Source organism: Spodoptera frugiperda, chromosome 31 (genome assembly GCF_023101765.2).
Source record: "Spodoptera frugiperda isolate SF20-4 chromosome 31, AGI-APGP_CSIRO_Sfru_2.0, whole genome shotgun sequence".
NCBI lineage: Eukaryota > Metazoa > Arthropoda > Insecta > Lepidoptera > Noctuidae > Spodoptera > Spodoptera frugiperda.
The window spans coordinates 1839247-1860653 of record NC_064242.1 but is presented as its reverse complement, the minus strand read 5'-3'; the positions used below and the strand labels follow the sequence as shown (position 1 = coordinate 1860653).

At 35.9% G+C, this 21407-nt stretch overlaps 1 protein-coding gene across 5 annotated transcripts in view; it reads left to right on the top strand.

Moving 5' to 3' along the window:
- The window catches only part of LOC118276042 (protein TANC2), a 310683-nt gene that overhangs the window by 233098 nt on the left and 56178 nt on the right, over nucleotides 1-21407 (top strand). The window lies entirely within an intron of this gene.

Genomic DNA, 21407 nt, shown 5'->3' with positions numbered 1-21407 from the left:
TTAATGTAAAACAATAGTTCATACTGTTTGAACTGCGACCCGATCCGATACAAGTCCTTAGTCACTGCCCTTTATATCTAGGTAAGGTTAAAAATATCCTGTTACACAAAGCTAACCTATAAGATTATTAATTAAATCAATCGACGTAATTATTTATAGGAAACGTGAAAAGGCAGGAGTGTACTTACTTACTTACTTAGAGTGCTTATCCACCTGAGATGTGCTATGCTACGTTGCTGTGGATGCGTTTGGCTTCCACTATTCATATTCTTTGGTACACATAGCTTAGCACTGGTGGAAATGGACTCAGCTAAGCTATATTTTTTATATGGAAAGATGCATACTATGGATGACTTCCCTACTATCGATACATCGCATCTTCCTCGCACAACTACTTTGCGGCGACGCATCTTCATAGCATATCTTACTCGCACAGCTACATAGCTTAGTATCAGTGGAAACGGTCTCATAGTTTCACAGCTTAGCTATTACATCTTCGTAGCATAGCACATCTCTTTCTACCGAGTAAGAAATAGAACTATTCCTCCCATTCCATTTCACCGTTAACGTCACAATAAACAAAAAACAGAATTTAACACCCATTTTGAACCATTAATTTCAAAACACATCGTTAATTTGGGCGCTCGGCTTACGGTGTGTCCGTAATAAAATATGAAGAACTTAAGTTTTTTTTTCGTCCCAACTTTTTACTGTTTTAGGACAAAATGAGCACATAAAAATGGAGCCTGGTATGCTTTTTTAATCATCCAATGACTTATCTCGCCTTGGGCGAGGCGCGAGGAGTGTCAGACTCTTACTGACTAAAAACAACCCCGTTCCTACTCCTGCTTTTCAAGCCGGAGCCCCAGTAAACCCGCTAGGTAGTCCGCAGCTCCGGAGTCTGGTATGCTGAGGTCTAACGATGTTTTTTTTTTTATTCTTTTCTAGTATATACTGCTTATTGATTCAATGATTTCGATGAATGAAAGTAAAAAAACGTGTTATGGACTTATGGGACTAGTAATGGTAGACGGCCTATTGAAGTTATGATTGAAATGTATGTTGGTGTTGGAAGAAAAGATATTAAAGATTTTATTGATCTGAATTAACGGGGAGACTAGGATATGATATTTGTGTTAGTGATTGCTCCCAAAACCGCTGCAACTGTTAAATCAAGTCAAGTTAGGTTAAAATAGTTTTTTGTCATAGACCAGTAAGGCTCTTTTGAACGGCACAACAAATATTATAATATAAAATAGATGTTTGTCTATCTGTCAGTCCTATAGTGAGAAGCTCTGGAAGCCAGGATCAACAGTAGTACAACATACAGTAGATACAACCATATAAACACCGGAACACTAAAGCAAAAGTCCGGCGCGTCTCAGGGTCATGAATAACTGTCTTAGATCCCGTAAGGAAAATGTCGTCGTCTAAATGAAATAAATTATTTTGACTTTGACTTTGCAAAGTCAAAACAACCACTTGCAAACACTAAATATGAATACTTTATACACATAATAAAGATAGCCAAACAGCTAATTATAAATAGGCGCAAATTATCGTCAAGACATATCAAATTACAAGTAAGCAAAGAAGCGCTGAAGCAAGCCGCTTGATAGTCGTGAAGGATAAACGGTAAGTTATGATTGAAGCGCTTGATGTAGATATGGGTACTGTTAATGTTACCCGGTAAAGCACCGTTATAAATATTGTTAATAGAGCTCATATTCCTACGGCAGATGTGATGGTAAAAATGGTAGTATTACTCATTCACACACTAAAACACAAGCAAAATTACCAAAGAAACAGCATTCCCATTAAAATGTATAACAATGCAAAGTATTAATTTCTCACAAAACTTAAACTCTTACATAATCTTCCACCACAATGAATCATCATTCAAAACAAAATATTATAACATCAACATCATAACATCAAAAGTATGAACATTAAAACAGTTGTTTTTATCGTAGATATCTAATTTCGGTCAGTTTTCTGCGAACCGTAGAACAACAACGAAATTGTCAAGAGAAGCCTTTACAAGCACTGATTCTACACGACCGGTCGTAATTCCACACCTATAGGGATGGGACATGCAGTTGTCGATAAAAATAAATATGTTACAATTTCTGAATTATTGCAACGTCAGGCCTTTTACCAGGAGTAGGCAAAGGTACACATTACGGCACGTAATGCCACTATGCAATGTACACCTACTTTTTACCAATTATGTTACAATTTCTGCTAATCAAATAATTAGGCTTCATTTGACATTAGGAGAATAAATACATAAAAGGTAATTAAAATTGTATATTAAAGTGCTTATCTCATATTGAACAAACACAATGAAGAGAAATAAACCCTAGTAATTATTGCTATATTAAGTAATAAAATACATTCAAAAGACGTTGCTTAAAATCTAAACAAACAATGAATATCTAAACAAGCAATCCACCATTATAGAAACGACCATCTTCGCATACAAACTGTCACTTAGCGATACCACTGAGATGTATAGCATTCCCTAATTTTATGGGTCATTTAAGATTTACAACGACAATAAACTTCGACAAATTCCAATTGTAATACTAAATTAGGTGCTCGTTTTACTACGCTATAGATTCAAATGGACTATTTGTTTTCCTCGGAATAAGCAATAAAACAAATGAGGTATCCTTTATTGACACTGCTTGGCTAATACCTATCATAATAAAATGGCAATAAGATTTGATTTTGTGTTTATGTTGCTGTAGAGATTAATTTAAGTGGGTGTTTATCTTTTCCACATTATCGATTTTCCACAAAGTAATGTAAGTGAAGCTATGATCAAGTTTGCCCAGAGCTGCGGACTACCTAGCAGATTACCGGGGCTTCGGTTCGAAAAGCAGGATTAGGAACGGGGTCGTTTTTAGTCAGTAAGAGTCTGACACTCCTCTTGACCCGCCCAAGGCGGGAGAAGTTATTGAATGATTTTGCCATTTCAAAAAAGTTACGTATGTAAGATTCGTAGCAATTGGCATTCCATTGTCTCTGTCTGGGATCCCCATGGAAGACATGCGTAAGGTTATGTATGATTAACTTCAACTCTAAACAGAAAGCTCTGCATAGAAACGAATAGAAGGAGGGTAGGGAGGCTTTTGCCCTGCAGAGGGACGACCATGGCTGGAAATAAAATAAAATACTTAAATAAATAACTTCAACTCACTCAGCACAAGAGCGAACATCGATATCGACACACCCCCACCACTAGCGACCAGACAGGTATTATTACATCTTCCTGCTCTCCATTCGCTAACACGACAATAAGCGCACTCACTTCCAGACACAAGACGCCATGATTTGTTAGTTTTACAGTTACCTTAGATGCGGACTTGTATGTAAAATGTAGCTGATGTAGCTATTTGTAGTTCATTCAATGTCTGAGAAATGGTTGAGGTACAGTGAAGCTTAGATTTATAGGCAAGTCTATATAAACCCTAGCTTTTGTCCTTTGGGAATAAAGCCACAACAGCGCCACCTACAATGACCTAGATGCTACTATTGTTACATATGCTTCTTAAGCTTTAATTTTAGTAGACTTACTTGTAAGGTGAATATAACTAAGTGTACCTGTATTGCGCCGCACTGGTTGGTGGTTTATTCGAGCTGACCAATCAGACGCCGAATGCGCTCTCGTTTTGTTTACTTTAAACGTAAAGCAAACTCATACTAAGGGTACTGACGATGAAGAAGTGAAAGTCTAATTTCCTAGTCAAAACGCTTCCAGTAATGGTTTCAAGCAATAATGATATCAAACACCAAGGGCGTAAAGATAAATACAGTACAATAAAACATAAAAGCTACTCTTTAAACCAAATAACCAATCCCTACCTCATAATTAGTACCAAATAATAACAATCGATTCAAAATCGATTACAAAGTAAAAACAACACTATCACCCCTCAAGCGTATCGATTGTATCTAAAAAACCACACACATAATCATAAAGAATCGATTATATCCGTAAAACGCCTCGAGATAAAAACGAAAGTCGATTCCTAAAAGTAATAATCGTTATGAAATCTCGATTCGAATGAGCTTTATCGATAAGAGTCGTGGCGTTGTGCTAAATATTATTTTTGCGGACATATTCGTTGATATGCTGTGAAGGCATGAAAATACGCCTTACGTATTCGCGTACAAATTATTTACAAACAAATGATGTATTGAAAATGATAAATATGAATATTCAATGTTATTACGGTGAGCTTTGGTTTATTTTAGCATGGCAAATTAAAGTAACGTCACGCCTTTTATCGCCGAAGGGGTAGGCAGAGGTGCACATTACGGCACGCAATGTCACTGTACAATGTACAACCACTTTTCACCATTTGTGTTATACCCTAAATTCCATGTAATTGGGGATGAGAGAATTAAGGATTATTTCTATGTTTCTAGTCACATATCGTACGATTTTTCATAATATCATAGTTAATTTTAATTAAAAACTATAATTAGTGTGTGGCGACACTCTGACAAGTGACAGATGACAGAAGTCGCACATAGACTATCGACGAGCAAATCAACGGATGACGTCACAAATACCCTGCATCGCACATATGAAGTTTACATGCGAATTAACACGGATAGAAAATCCCAACGAACAACAGTTGGGCAGAAAGCCCACCAGGCATGATCACCTCGCCTGGTCGGAGGATCCTCCTTTTCTTAGGGAACTTTACTCGCTGTTCCCTAAAAGTGAAACAACTTGCCACAAAAACAAAAAAAAACATAAAAATAAAGGGAAATATTAAAAAAAAATAAGGTCGAGATTTTCACGGGCACTGCCATTTCCACAAAGAAACTAATTTGCGATAACAATAGCTACAGTAATGGCTTCCGTAGCATTACGTCACTGGGGGCAATGACCTCAACATTGTTGCTGGTACCAGTCAGCTGTTCTTTATAAACTATGGGCTATTTAACTTGTTGTTCTTAAAGACTAAAGGTTAGCGACGTTTTAACCGGAGCTGCAGATAACTTAGGGTGTTTACCGGGGCTCCGGCTCGAAAAGCAGGAGTAAGATCGGGGTAGTTTTTAGTAAGAGTTTGACACTTCCTCTCGCCTCGCCCAAGGCAAGAGAAAACATTGGATGATTTTCCCCCCTTAAAAAAAAATCAAATGACTGATGTATGAACGGCAATTGAATTTTTAAATTGTACAAACAAACAAAACCAAAATAAATCAACATCAGAAAATTCAGAATACTTAAACAAGACTATTAAACATTTTAAATATACCCAACTATACTTTCACAGATAACAATGCAAATCAGAACGAGTCCACCCACCAATTGAAATGCATCTATCCATTAAGACAAGAGCGACACACCCCCAAATGGAAAGAACCTTGTACTTTCAAACCAATAAACTGCAGCGACAATCATTGATGGCACCAAACGCCATCAATTACCATCAATTGGCTGGTCTTCCATGACGAGTCCAAATTCCCCGCAAATGTGTGTCAGAGCAATTGGTTTGGGGGCACGGCTACGATGGTCACTTGTCGGTATTATGAGTGCGTGTCTGGCAAATCATTTGTTGGATACAAAGTCTAGAGTTATAGTTTTTATTAGATCTATATATATAGAGTCGGAGTAGAGTGTGTAATGTATATAACATTTTAAATTTTTAACCGACTTCCTAAAATGGAGGTGACACCTAACAGTAATGGTGCTTTTCCACCAGAGATGTGCTATGTAGCTGCGCTACGAAAATGTAATAGCTAAGCTGTGAAACTATGTGATCGTTTCCACTGGTACTACTAAGCTATGTAGCAGTGCGAGGAAGATGCGCAGTGTGATCCATAGCACGCATCTTTCCATATATAAACATAGCTTAGCTGAGTCCGTTTCCACCAGTGCTATGCAATGTGTACCAATGAATATGATTGGTGGAAGCCAAACGTATCCACAACAACGTAACATAGCACATCTCTGGTGGAAAAGCACCCTTGAGGCTTATATAGTTTAGGTGCTACGTCACACTCAGTAACTTTTAATTAAATAATGGTTGGTGCAATACCCACATACTTTGTCATAGTGTAGTAATATTATGATTTCAAACCATTACAAGCCAAATCATTACCCAATAACATTAAGTGGAAGATTAAACACAACACCACATGTTTAGCAGCTGTACTTGCCACTCAAACAACTTCATAATTATGTATTTATTTATGTAACATAATGTGATGAGATCATATTAATATTTACACTCGTTTCTTTTTTTATGGCGTTAATAAATCTTGTACATAACTAGCTCAAGTGTAATTAAGTCGAAAGTTCTGATTCCTGATTGGTTAACGGAAGTGTGAATATTTCACGCTTCTCTTCATTGGGTGAGAATAAAGAATAAATCGTTAATAAATGAATGCAACGATTTCACAGTTAATCGTGAATTGATTGAGTTATTAAGGGCCTTTTCACATGGTTTTATTTTAACGGTAGTTGTTATTGGGAGTGAAGGGAAAGGTGTTTGTTAGGTGACTACTTCTTTTCCTAGAAGGCTCCGCAACAGGTCTAGTAGAGGACGGGTGATTACAGGTGCTAAGGGTGGCCACTCTAGTAAAGTCAAAAGACCGCACTTGCTGAGCTACATATACACTATCTTTAGCAGGGCAGCTGAAAGCAAAAGTACATTAAATAACAGATACCAAATATGACAAGAGCATGGACCAAGAGTACGTAGAGAACTAATACAAACGGGATTTCATAAAAAAAGGATGGCCGGGGTGTTTTACTGAGGTAAAAATCCTAGACTCTCTAGTCTTTTTGTCTAAAACGCTGCTCATCATGAAAATTCTCTCTGACTTGAAACTAGTTTGAGCCTTTTCTTCAAATATCTACGCGAGTAAACCGTGATTTGTAGTTAATTTAGTATGTCTTACGATAGTTATTACACAAATAAGAAACATTAAATAAAAATAAACATTTTATGCCAACTAATACTTATTAAAATTCGTCATCCTTCGTTCGAAACGTTTTTGCAGACAAAAAATTAGACTTTATTTTATTCCATTCTTTTTTTGCAAAAAAGTATGTATGAAAAAAGATTCCAACTGATACAGTCTTCCATCTGCCATATTTGGTTCGCCTAATTTTAGCAATCTATTTCAAGTGCTATAAGGTTGAATTTTCAAGTGTATATCATTACTAATATGCTGTTGGCCGTATAGAAAGCGTACATTGTGTGATCAGCCTGCGGCCGCGAAAGTGCCGACTCGGGAACATTTTCAATTGCAAACTTACTTGTGAATTGTATAATCGATGAATGGAGACTTGGAGATAGGCAGTCAAGTGTTCTGTAGTATCTATTGACTTGGTGCCTATATTTTTTATCAATATGTCATTGGAAAATCTTACTAACACATATTAGAAATGAGAAAGTTTAAGTGTGTGTTTGTAACTCAATCACATCAAAACGGCTAAAGGGATCGAGTTAAAATTTGGAAAACAGGTAAATAATTATAGTCACGAATAGCTACTAATATGCTACTTTTTACAAAGAGGGTGTACAATGTATAGCGTCATTATGTGCCGTAATGTGCACCTCTGCCTACCCCTTTTGGAATAAAAGGCGTGAAGTTGAATAATGCTACTTTTTATCACAGAAAAACGTAAGCGAAGTTGCTGGTAGAAGCTAGTATGTCAATAATACATAGGTGTGGTCTCGTTAAAGGTTTATTATGTATGTCCAACAATAAATAACACAATATACCAATTATTGACTCGAAAAAACAGTCGACAACTACTAGTTATTTATTCAAAATGTATAGGTGTAATGAACTGATGTTTTTGCGCTTTCGTTATAATTGGCCCTTTAGTTAAAATGTTTTTATGATGGTAGGAAGTAAATACTATACAGCATTTAACTCATACAGTAGTAATAAATAATAAATAATTTTGTACTGGTTTCAATGTGTAATAGTATAGAATTTTAAGTGTGGGAGAACCATGCTTCGGCACGAATGGGCCGGCTCGACAGGAGTGATACCACGGCCTCACAGAAAACCAACGTGAAACAACGCTTGCGTTGTATTTCGTTGTGTAAGTAAGGTTACCGGAGACCCAATTACCACCTTCCCCAATCTTCCCAATCCCCGATTCCTCAACAACCCTTAAATTCCTTTCCATCGCACTTGTAACGCCTCTGGTGTTTCGGGTGTCCACAGGCAGCGGCGATTGCTTACCATCAGGTGATCCGTCTGCTCGTTTACCGGCTTATCCCATAAAAAATAGAAGTTATTTCCCACAACTATTTCGATGATAGTTTTAATATATAGACATAAATAAATGAATGAATGAGACTTTTTAAATAAAATATGAGTCCAATCCATTTTTAATCAAGACAAATTCCGTCTCAATAAATAAAAATCAACACCAATTTGTCGAACCACACTTTCATTTCTAAATCATAAATAAAAAATACATTTCAAATGAAAGCATAAAATAAACGTAACAAGCAAATTAATTTTTAATGTTTTCATCTAGTAAGTAGGTACTCGTTATTTTTGTTTGGCATGAATAAAATGTCATGATTATTAGCATGCTGACTGGGTCATTGATCTACCAATTGAATTGAAACAATAGTACAACAACAAGATCCAACATAAATTGTTTCAAACTTAACTTAGGATTTAGGAACAAAGAATTTAGGAAACGATGTCCAATATTTATCATTACACTTCATTGAAATCAAATCACTTTTTGTATTCATCATGATCATGAATACCTATTATTTATTGATTATTTATCCATCGAGTCTGAATAAAATAGGTGTCTTAGAGTTAGTTCTAAATATGTCCACAGGTGGCGTTAGTTGTCATCTGTCTTTTATCAACCATTGTTCTACATTTTTCTATTTAAAAAAAAGGATTAAAAACTTATTCAATTTGATGTCAAAAGTCCAATACTCGATTAATATCAGCCATGAGACGTCAATTGCTGAATAGACTTCCTGCATCACCAAGATTTTACTCACTATTCAACCATCGTTCACATAAATAGATTTAATAATATTAATATACATACATAACTAACCTAACTGGCGAAACCTACACCATAAACCTCAACATATTTCATATAATTTATAAGTCATGATTACACCTTAGTAAACTTATAAATACCATAATGAATGATTTCAATAATTATAAACTTGGAATGATGAGACCGGTTTGTAGTAGCTACCGAACTGAGATCAACATTTTTTATATTAATTATTGAGTATTGAGATTTGCCATATAATTAAATCGGTTATAGATTGATTGAGTTTCGTCTCGCTAAATAATAAGCAACGGTTGCTGCTTAATCTAGAAGCTAGAATAAATTATAGTTATAGCGAAATGATTACTATTTCTGTCTTATTTTGATGCAAGTTGTTCAGGTTAAAATAATGTGTTTATTAACTTTTTGGTGGTACTATTCGCTGTAGTAGCAATAACGCTTTTAGAATTCAAAAACTAGTGGTTGGTAACTGACAATGTTTAGTTTAATTTTAGCGCTGAAGCCAGCGCTAAATTCTTTCTTGTTACTTAACAAGTTTCTTGATACTTAACAAAAACCTCAAGAGTCATTTACAGCGATGCGGACGAGTACTTCGACACCTAACGCCTTTATTTTAGTTATAAGTTAGTTTTTATTCCTTTTTTTTGGTATTTTTAAGTTGTAAATAATGTGTAAATAAATCAAATAACCTGAAAAAAAAACAGACACCACAAATACATCAATAAAGTCATCATCATCATCATCCGGGACAGGGCAGCTCGAGGGGGCCTATATCCACTGCTGAACATAGGCCCCCCTCTCAATGACTTCCAGATAAGTCGATTGCAAGCGTTCTACTCCCTGCGATTTTAATCAGGTCATCTAAAGAGAAATAATGAAAACTATTTAATTGGTCCTAATATTTTTAATGTGCAAGTTAGGAAAAGAGACTCAAGTTGATATTTTGTTAAAAACTAAAAGTCTTTGAATTCCGTCACACTCTTAATAAATTAGACACCCATATTTATAAAATTAGTTTTTTAATCCCACAACCCGCCAAAACAATCTTGATACCAAATTTCACAAAGGGCGCGAAAGTATAATTTCTCAAATGTTTCACAAAAATTATCAATTAAAGTTCACTTTACTGTAATTATTTTTAAATTCCAGATTTTTAGTACCCATCCCACACTTCAAACAACTTTAAACCATATAAGACTTGAACTAAAGTTGCAATTACATTGGAGATGATGATAATATTTTGCTTGGAGACAGGGCTTAGCCATCCCGGGACTTGTAACAATCCCGGACACATTCCGGGACACAAAACAAGGAATGCATTGTTGTACTAATGAGTTTTTAAAGTTTTTTAAAAGAATGTCAAGTCTTATAACTGGTTGCAACGACCTTTGAGGTTTTCGAGATCGAAATTCCAAACTTAAAAGCGAAAATGTGTTTCAATTTGATATATTTTATGAGAGTTCTTAACTTTGTTTGTGCAAATTTAGTTTGGTGGTGTAAATAAGGGATTTTATGAGGCTTGTAAGGTATTAATAACGAACTTTATTTAACGAAGTTGATCAGGAATTTGATTAGATTCAAGCTATACTAGGGGCTTATATTTATTAACGGCATAGCGTGACACGGTTACGGGAGTAAGCCGAAAAACATAATAATTAATTGAATATTAATTATTATGTTATATTAGCTGTAGCAACACCGAATGTGAAATATCAAAAATTTTTACTCATTTTTATTAAATCCAAAATAATACAATTTTGAAGCATTTTACAGTTTATAACAAATAAGCTATATAATTCAGAAAGAACTTTTTACAAATAAATAACATGAGAGAATTTAAAAACCAAAATTTCACAAAAATAACGAAAAATAACAGTGACATGACATTAGATGTCAAATGGTAATGGGTAAAATCACGATATAATCACAATATGATAACACGAAGAGCTGCAGCTATACAAAGGACACGCCCACCATCTCCGACCTCGTCGCCCAGCTCCGCCCCGCCATCATCGGCACCACCACCAGATGCAGTGGTGTCACCGACGGTTGCAGGCGCGTCGAGCTCTAGCGACGAGTATTTTTCCCCGCCCACGTCGCCACCACCTACACGTCGCCGGGGAAGACGTCGGCCACCGAGTGGCTTAGGACCACGAGGCCCACTGGCTTCGGGAGGAGTCCCAGCGCCCGGTGGTAATGTGTCGCGCATGAAATGGACAAGATCCATTAATGAAAATGTCATGCGCGCATATTTTAGGGCAACAGAGGGAGGAAGGAACCTGACAGCGTACCGTGTCAGAATGCTTGCCTTGTTTCAGGAGCTCGAACCAACCATCAATGTGTCGGCACAAAGACTGTCGGATCAGGTGCGAGTCATTCAGCGTAATCGTATGTTGGATGATATTGTACTTGATCGACTGCAAAGTGAAGAACTCAGGAGTCGTGTCATCATTCCGCTGCAACAAAATATAGAGGAACCAACACAAATTGAACCTGTTATTGCACCGAATGATGATAGGACTACGGAGGTAAGTACTCACAAATGCAGTGAAGAATTGAGGAGGGCTTTGGAGGATGCGATTCGGGAATACCGGTTTATATCGCCCTCTCTTAGACCGCGTTTACCTCGTCTGCCCATGCATAAAAAGAACAGGGCGCTAGTATGTGCCCTGGACTCGGAGCTATCAAATTATTTTGATAGTTCTGAGGACCTTATCGATAGTCATTCAATTCTGTACTGTGGAGCAATAGCAGCATGCCGTGTAGCTAACGTAAAACTACTCGAAAGAGAAAACAACAGCACACGGCAGAAACCAGCTGTACCAGCTTGGCAGTGCAGGATTGAACGACGTATCGATGAGGCTAGGACACTTATTGCCAAATTGATCTGTTTCAGGGAGGGCAACACGCGCCCAAGAGTGATGCGTTTTGTGAGGCGGGCGTTCCTGGGGATGGATATAAACCCCCAGGACTATGTCTCACATATTACGGAGCGTCTTGACTTCCTGAAACAGAGAATTTATGCATGGGCAAACCGTATTCGTCGGTATAAGAAGCGAGTGGAACGGTATACACAGAATCGCACATTCCAAAGGGATCAAAGGTGGGTGTATAGAAATTGGGAGCTAAAAGAACAGACTAGGACTGACACGTGCCTACCAGATGCTGATGTTACGACGTCGTTCTGGCGTAGCATTTGGTCGGCACCTGTTTGTCACACTGAAGGGGATTGGATTGAGAAGGTTAGGCGAAAATGTGAACTGGTACCAGAAATGGAACAAATCTCCATAACCACGGAAGATGTGTCTAATGCAGCCTATCCGTTGGCTAACTGGAAAGCTCCAGGCCCGGATGGGCTGCACAATTTCTGGTTAAGATGGTTTACCAGTTCGCATAGTCGCTTGGCATCTCAATTTCAGTCAGCTTTGGAGTCTGGATCTTTGCCTCAATTCTTTACGACTGGGTTAACCCACCTGCTCCATAAATCTGGAAGTACCGCGGAACCCAAAAATTATCGGCCGATTACGTGCCTACCGACAATTTATAAACTCCTAACATCCATTTTGAGAGAAAAACTTAATAAGCATATTGAAGACAATAATATCATGTCTACCTCTCAAAATGGATGTAGGAATAGGTCCCGTGGTACTAAGGAGCTTCTCCTCATTGACATGTCCATTTGCCAACAGGTTCGTAGATCTCACAAGAATTTGTCCACATGCTGGATAGATTATAAGAAGGCCTACGACTCCGTGCCACATACATGGCTCATGAGGGTACTGGAGCTGTACAAAGTCGATACAGCTCTGCGTGCTTTCCTGATGTCATGTATGAGACAATGGAGAACAGTTCTTCGCTATCCAGGATGTCGACAAATTTGTGAGAACGATGAACCCATTAGGATAGAGCGTGGTATATTCCAGGGTGATAGTTTGAGTCCATTATGGTTTTGCTTAGCTCTGAATCCTCTAAGCACTTTGCTTGAGGATTCCGGGTTAGGTTACAGGTTGAGAAGAGGGGGAGAAATTATATCCCACCTACTTTACATGGATGATTTAAAGCTATTTGCTCCAAACAACTCGCATCTAATGAAATTACTAAATGTCACTGAAACGTTCAGTAATGCCATTAGGATGGAATTTGGTGTGGACAAATGTGCAATCATGCATGTAAAGAGGGGGGAAATTGTGGAATCAGATGAAACACGAAACTCTGATACCACAAACTTTAGACTTCTCTCTTCAACCGAAACCTATAAATACTTGGGTATGTCAGAAGCGTTAGGCATTGATGTAGCTGTCATGAAGCAATCGTTGCGGGAGCGCTTCTTTGGCCGCCTGAAGAAAGTTCTCAATAGTCTTTTATCAGGTGGTAACAAGGTGCGCGCTTACAACGGTTGGGTCATGCCAGTACTGATGTACTCTTTTGGCATACTCAAGTGGACTCAAACGGAACTGGACGCCCTGGACAGAAAAGTCCGTTCATTGTTGACTGAGCATCGGATGCATCACCCACGATCATCAGTAATGAGACTGTACATACCACGTAAATGTGGGGGGCGAGGCTTTTTAAATGCCAAAACCCTACACAATAGTGAAGTGTGCAGTCTCCGAAAATATTTTTTCAAAATGGAGGTGGGGATGCATCGAGATGTTGTCTCAGTGGACAAAGGACTTACTCCGCTCTCCTTGGCTAATAAGGACTGGAGAGAACCTATAATACTAAGCACTAAGGATCGCAAGAATGTATGGCAAAGTAAGGAGTTGCACGGACGCTACTATCGGGCCTTACATGGGCCAGATACAGATTTCTTAGCGTCCGTATCCTGGCTACGTTTTGGTAACTTATTTGGAGAAACGGAAGGTTTTGTCTGTGCAATTATGGACGAAGTTATGTTGACGAACAACTACCGAAAGTATATTATAAAGGATGGAACGGCTGACATTTGTCGGGCATGTCATCGCCCAGGGGAATCCATTCGACATATAATTTCGGGTTGTTCTCATTTAGCTAACGGAGAGTACTTGCACAGACACAATCTTGTAGCCAGGATTATTCATCAACAACTTGCTTTAAAATACAAACTTGTTGAATCTGAAGTGCCGTATTATAAGTATCTGCCTGACCCAGTTCTTGAAAATGGAGATGTCACACTGTATTGGGATCGAACTATCATCACAGACAGGACAATTGTTGCTAACAAACCTGACATTGTGGTGATAGATCGACCAAGCCGTCGCACAATGATAATTGATATAACAATCCCACATGACGAGAATCTTGTGAAAGCTGAAAAAGATAAAGCCAGTAAATATCTTGATTTAGCTCATGAGGTTGTCGACATGTGGGATGTAGATTCAGCAATCATTGTGCCGATAGTCGTATCTGCCAATGGCCTTATAGCCAAAAGCCTCGACCAACACCTGAGTAGGCTAACGTTAGATGGTTGGATCAAGAGCCTGATGCAGAAGGCAGTACTTCTGGACACGGCGCGTATTGTCCGGAAATTTCTCTCTCTTGAGCCCTGACCACCGGTAGCTTGGATTTATCCCGTTACTGGTGGGCTACTGCTTTTTATATTTTTAAATGTTTTATTTTTTTTTTTTAATTTAATATTTAAAAATGTAACAACCAAGTAAAAGAAATAAATGAATGATCGAACAATTGAATATGTGTCTGTATCGCGAAGGTTTTAATACGAGTACAAATTAAGTTAATCCCCATCATTTATTCATAACCTACTTGTACACAATGAAACAGAAATGTAAACATTATTTCAATATCAAAATATTCTCCCCATTTCTCACATATAATCTAATTTAATCTTGACCTCTAATAATAAAATAGTTCGAACGTCAACAGAAACTGGCATATAATCACAACTTATTAATATAAAACCTTTCTAAAAAAAGGTTTTAATTCATTTACCCACCTGACATAAGCCTCTTCCATTATAATAATCAACTCGTTATAAATCCAAATACAACTATTTTATGTCATAAATAACTCAATAATAAAATGTATTTATGCACAAAATATCAACCTATTTTCAATGTATAAATATTAATTTATATCTAATAAAGTCTATAAATATATATTTTGATCTGTAAAAGAATTTATATTATGTATAATTTTAAATATTTTGATATCATTTTGCTAAGTGAGACTTATTTTGACACCTCAATTTAAAGTCTTAAGTTATTTATGATCAGAGACTTTTATGATCGTATTGACAACGAGGCGGTTTGTTTAAGATAAATGTCTAATAATAAATTTGTATTAATTATCACTTTTATAAAATACGAATTAGTAATTTAACAGCATGGCATGGTAATTGGTATTTTCGGATAGGACAGACTAAAAAGTTCTAGACTTTTTTTGAGACAAACCGGTCACAACCTCCCAACGCCGCTGCAATTTCTGTAAGTCAGGATCTACAGTAGATACAACTATGAAAACACCGGAACAGTGAAGTCCGGCTTATTTTGCATCCCAGGAACAAGAATGACTGTCTTGGATCTCGCAAGACATTTTTATCTTACTCGTTTTTACTCAAACACATCAAAACGGCTGAAGGAATCGGAATGTAATTTAGAACACGAGTAGATTATGCTCTAGAATAACACATAGGACATTTTAATCCAACGAGAACGTGGGTGAAGCCGCTGACAGAAGCTAGTATTTTAATATTTGCTTCGAGGTTCATAAATGCCTTACTGATCTATTTGAAATAACTGACTTTGACTTTAAATCAAACACAGTAACTACACACAAACAATTTTAAACCCTAAACTAGACCAAAACTAATTTAATCTTCCTACAACCTCTCAAGATTTAGCGTAAAGATACCCGAACATCTACCAGGTAATGTGTTTTATCCAAATATGGAAAAACTAGGAAAGACTAGATGCCTAGACGATTTCAATCTACACATACATAAAGCGAATTATTGGGTCTGAAAATGGCCAAAACACATTTAGTAATACCTAGGATTCTAGCGCAGAGCTTGTACCCATTACCTACCGTAACCTAGTTCCCTAGAATCTAGACTAGATCGATTTATAGGTAGACTAGTGAAGCAATGGCTAGACTAAGCTCTTCAGTTCTTTATTTATCTTTGTAGAGTATTTTTAAGTCTTGGAAATTTAAGTATACGATTATTTGAAAATTTTATTTTTAATTTTTTACTATAATTTATTTAAATATACTATACTTAATAATATTTACAATTAAACTAAATTTATAAAAAAATACGTCCGCATAGTGAATATTAATATCTTAATATTTAATTATATTATGTAACATGACTTGTGATTTGATTTATATTTTAAATTATTTGTTTTTATTGTTACAGGTAAGTTTTTGATCCAACATTCCCGCCAATCAATAAATGGATGTCTCACCTCAGTTACACGTATTGGTAAGCTTTAATGAAATCTCGATCTCGCGAGAACTCGTTCATTTCAACTGAGATTAATTTCACTTGAAAAATGGTTCATTTCATTTATTTATCTAACATTTACATTTATTATAATTATATGATAGAAGTTCTACGTATATTATGTTGTCACAGAAAGAAATAAATAAATGGCAGTAATTTTACATTATATTTTACTTTAAATCTAAATATTTATTAGGTGAGAAATATTATTTCTGCTTCCAAGTATAGTAAGAAGTAAATAACTAGTATAATATCCGCTATTTACATACATATATGGTAAATGCTACAAGAATGTTAATTCTTGCTATTTATACTGGTTGGTGCAGTGTTATCTGGCCATCTGTTTTTAAAACTGGGCAGCCATTTTCTTTTGTCCTTGGTTAGTATTTAAACTACCTAGCTTCTACCAGTAACTTCGCCCGTGTTCCAGTGAGATAAAAACTCATACCCAATCGCCCAAGTCAGCTCTTACCCTAGTTATAAAACAAGTTTTATCAAAATCCGTTCAGTAGTTTCAGCATGACTGACGGATAAACATCCAAACAAACTAACTTTCATGTTTATAATACAAAGTGAGATTAAAGAAATAGGTTTGTTCGTCTAGTTGTACTATAAAAGGCAAAATTCAATAATAAAATTTAAATGAACTAGTTCATGTTTTGTTATGTTGATTTATGCATTAAATATTATGAAGCTTGTTTTAAATGGACTGGATTGATAGCTATAACTATATTAAAAAAATAAATCTTTTTATCCTAAACTATTATCTTTTTTATTCTCTGAGTTCTATATCAATATATAGAACTCTGATTTGAATATAATATTTTTGTACATTCTTAAAATATAAGAGCTCCAAATGTTTGAGAAATATTTAAGTCGGTTAAAAATTACTATTTCTTTTCCACGCATAGAAAAGTACACTTAGTTACCAACGGTTTAACTACAAAAACTTTATCATTTTTGAAAACAGTTTAACTTTTCATCAAATCAGATATAAATATAAAAGTATTTTTGTTGGATGTTTGTCCGTCACTCACACTGATACTACTGAACGGATTTGGATGACATTTGGTATACAGATAGAGTATGAGCAGACTTTGTAGATAGGATACTTTTTATCCCACTAAAAGCGAAGCGAAACTAGACATTTATAAAAAGTACCAATTCACCACTCTTGCACAATTGCGCACGAGTGTACTGTTTAGTTTGCCTACTGTACCGAACGCTTGCGCCATTGGTTCAGTCGATCAGTTAAGTTGATTGCCCACTGGGGCCCTTAACTGAGGTCAACTAAGGGAAATGAGCCATCACATCTCTATGCAAATTGTTGGACCACCATCCTGTACATATGACGTCATTACTTAGGTACATAATATGTAATGCAATGTTGTTTATTTACTTATGGTGGTAGGAAGTGTAGAAGCAACATATTGAATTAAATGTGATAGGTACTCGTAAGTCATTTAAATAGGACTTGTTCAAGATATATATTAGCAAGTAGAGTAGCAAGAGTAGGCAGTGATGCACATTGTGGTACGTAACTTCATAAACGTTGTATTAACTAGATACCTATAATTTTGAAAATAAGCACGTATCTCAAAAATCGAACTCATTTCGATTGTTTTTGACAGAAACCAAAATTTTAATAACAAACTTAGCAAAAAGTTTTATTATTTTGTAAAGATTAACTTATATCTTTTAATCATTTGAATATAACTCAACTTGAAAATAAGAGCAAGGTACGAGGACAAACGTTACCGCTGCTGAATAAAAAAAATAGCAAAATATATGTTCCTCACAAATAAATCAGTACGAATTACCTTAAATCAGAAGTTATGCCAATAAAAACCTAATTCAATCACCATTACAATGTAAAATCGATCGTAAAAATCGCTCTATAAATAAATTATGAGAGTTCGTATAGTAATTTATTTCGCGAAGGTATTTAGGCATAAATTATACGAAGCCTCCATGGTATGGGTTTTGATAAACGAGGTCATTCACCCATCCCCATTGAAACACCTTGAGCTTATAAGATTATTTTGATTTTCCTAAATTATTATACTGAAAGCGATTTCGTTATAATATTTATAACTAAGCATGGCGGAAGAATTCAATTGTTTGAACGCGCTAATTTCAAGAACTACCTAATGGTTCGATTTCAAAAAATATGTTCTGTGTTGAATAGCAGATACATATTTTATCGACGAAGGCTATAAGGCTATAAAACATCACGCTGCGATTAATAGGAGCCGAGCAGAGCGGGTGAAATTATGCGAGAATAACTAGACTAGTAATAAGATTTCATATTAGTTTTATTTTAAAGAATTTCTTACTGAAACACAGGAGAAAAATATGTTCTCTTTAATAATACTTAATTACATTTTAAATATTACTTTTAAATATCGGATAACTGTAACCAATTTCTAGTCTAGTATTTATCTATTTCTAGATCGTAGCCTCTAGCTGTATAAGACATAAAATTCTGTTCAAAACATGTCCCATATTTCCCAAAGCTATCATTAAAAACGTTGATGATCTCAACATAATGTCCGGGTTTGAAACCAGATATGGCAAAAACGGAGATAAATCCTACTAATATATTTTTAAATGCGAAAGTTTGTCAAGATGTATGGATGTTTGTTGCTCTTTTACTCAAAATCACAAACGCAACGTCACGTCTATTATCCCCGAAGGGGAAGGTAGAGGTGCACATTATAGCCGCTATACAAGGTACACCCACTTTTCAATATTTGTGTTATAAGTCTCATGTAATAGGAGGTGAGCCTATTGCATATATTGGGCACTATTCCAGACTCCGTGCTACTACTGATAAATTTTCGAAAAACCAATAAAAGCCCAGGAGTAATTTTAACGCGCAATCATGTCCATGTTACCGTATCGGCTATAGAAATCTATTTTCTTATATCCATGATGTTGCCACTCTAACCGTTGAGCTCCAAACCGCGTGTGGTCCTCGTAAATTAAAAAGTCAGTTATGACATTTATCGTTAGAACCTTATACCAGCAAATGCATATCAAGAGCACAACTCCCAAATAGCAAAACTGACCCTTATCACTTCATCTTAAGGTACAATATAGGTCAAATTGACGACACCTTAAGTAGTACAGACTGATCTACTACTTGAGATAAGAAAATGAATTTTACGACCTTGAAATAAAGTTGTATTTAGATTGTACATGTTGTGATGGACCTGCTAAGTTCTTGGACCATAAACACAATTGAATGTGGCCGGTAATGGGGCACGCCTTTTCTTAACACTTGTGATTGACATTGATATTTTGAGTGTTGACATGTAAATTTTGATGTTGAATTAGTTAGGGCACTTCCTGGTTATTAAAAAGGTGAGTTCTTGGTTTAAATGGTAACATAACATACATACATACATACATACATACATACATACAAAAAGACACCCGAAACACCAGAGGCGTTACGAAACGAAACGTAACCCAAGCGTTGTTTCACGTTGGTTTTCTGAGAGGCCGAAGCATGGCTCTCCCGCACTAAAAGAGCTCTCCCACACTTAATTATCTTTGTTCAAACGCCTACTAAAGGTACAGAAATATGTCTATCAATTTGCAAAACGTGACAACACATAAAGAGATAAAAAACATCCCTTCCCATATTAATAAACCATAGAATACAAAGGTCATGTCAATGACTGCTTGTATGGGATCAGCAGTAAATGTCAGATGGGAAAAACTTGAAGGGGAGGATAGAGAAAGTATTGAACATTTTTTTAAGGGTAAAATAGTTGATTTTTAATGGATATAATTTTTTTATTTTTGATATATTTATTACTAAGAAATTTAATCGGAGACAGCTTTGAGGGGCAGGTCTTTGTTGAGCAGTAGACGTCTTATGACGATTTATCTGAATTTCTTTCTGTGAGGTGAGATGGAGTATCAGACTCTTACTGATTAAAAACCACCCCGTTCCTACTCTTGACTTTCTAGCCAAAGCTCCGGTAAGCTAAGCAGTTCGCAGCTCCAGGAAAGTCCGCATTATTATGTGCAATCTTAATACATTTGTATCATTCCACATTGTATTACTAGCTTTGTAGCCTTCAGAAATACTTTACTTAACTAAGCTGTTTATCAAGGCTTTACAAAAAGTGAATACCTGGGACTAATGTGCAATAAACGAACAACGACCCTTTCGATACATACTACAGGCCCCTAAAACATTGCGTTTTAATTGACTTCTAAGAACAAAACTCGTTAGGAGAAATTACTAATTAATATGAATGTTTCATGCTATACAATATACACTTCAAGTTAAACAAACCAGTGTAAGCTGACCGTCGAGTGTGCAGAAAGGTAATACAAAGCGAGGTCATGATAAACTGGTTATGTGTAGCTTTATATGCAGCCGTGTATGCCTCTTTTTCTAATGTCATGTTCGAAGTTCATCAGAAATATAATTTATAATTTACTTTCAGTTATGTTTGGTATTTGGTACATAAATATGGATTGCGTTTTTAATTGTTCTGCGGACCGGTATAGAGGGGTACTAAAAGTGTTTTAAACGGTAGCCATTAATGTCGAATTTATTACCTAATTGTCTGTCCGATATTGTTCTTTAATATTTTATTTGGTTTTAGTACGTTTACGTACGTACGTACGTAAGTTTTTTTGACTAAAATAAAAATCTTTATTAAGAATATAAATGCGAAATGTTTTTTTCATACTCTGACATGGTCACTAGTAATATCATTAGAACTTAAAATGGGATATTTACCATGTTTATTAGTCTTTGTGAGGCACTATTGCATGTATGTAAATGGATAAACATGGTAAATATTCCGTTTTAAGTTCTAATGATATAACATATCATAGTGTCACAAAATGTCTAAAACTTGACCAAAACTATACACAGTAGTACAGTTTTGGTCAAGT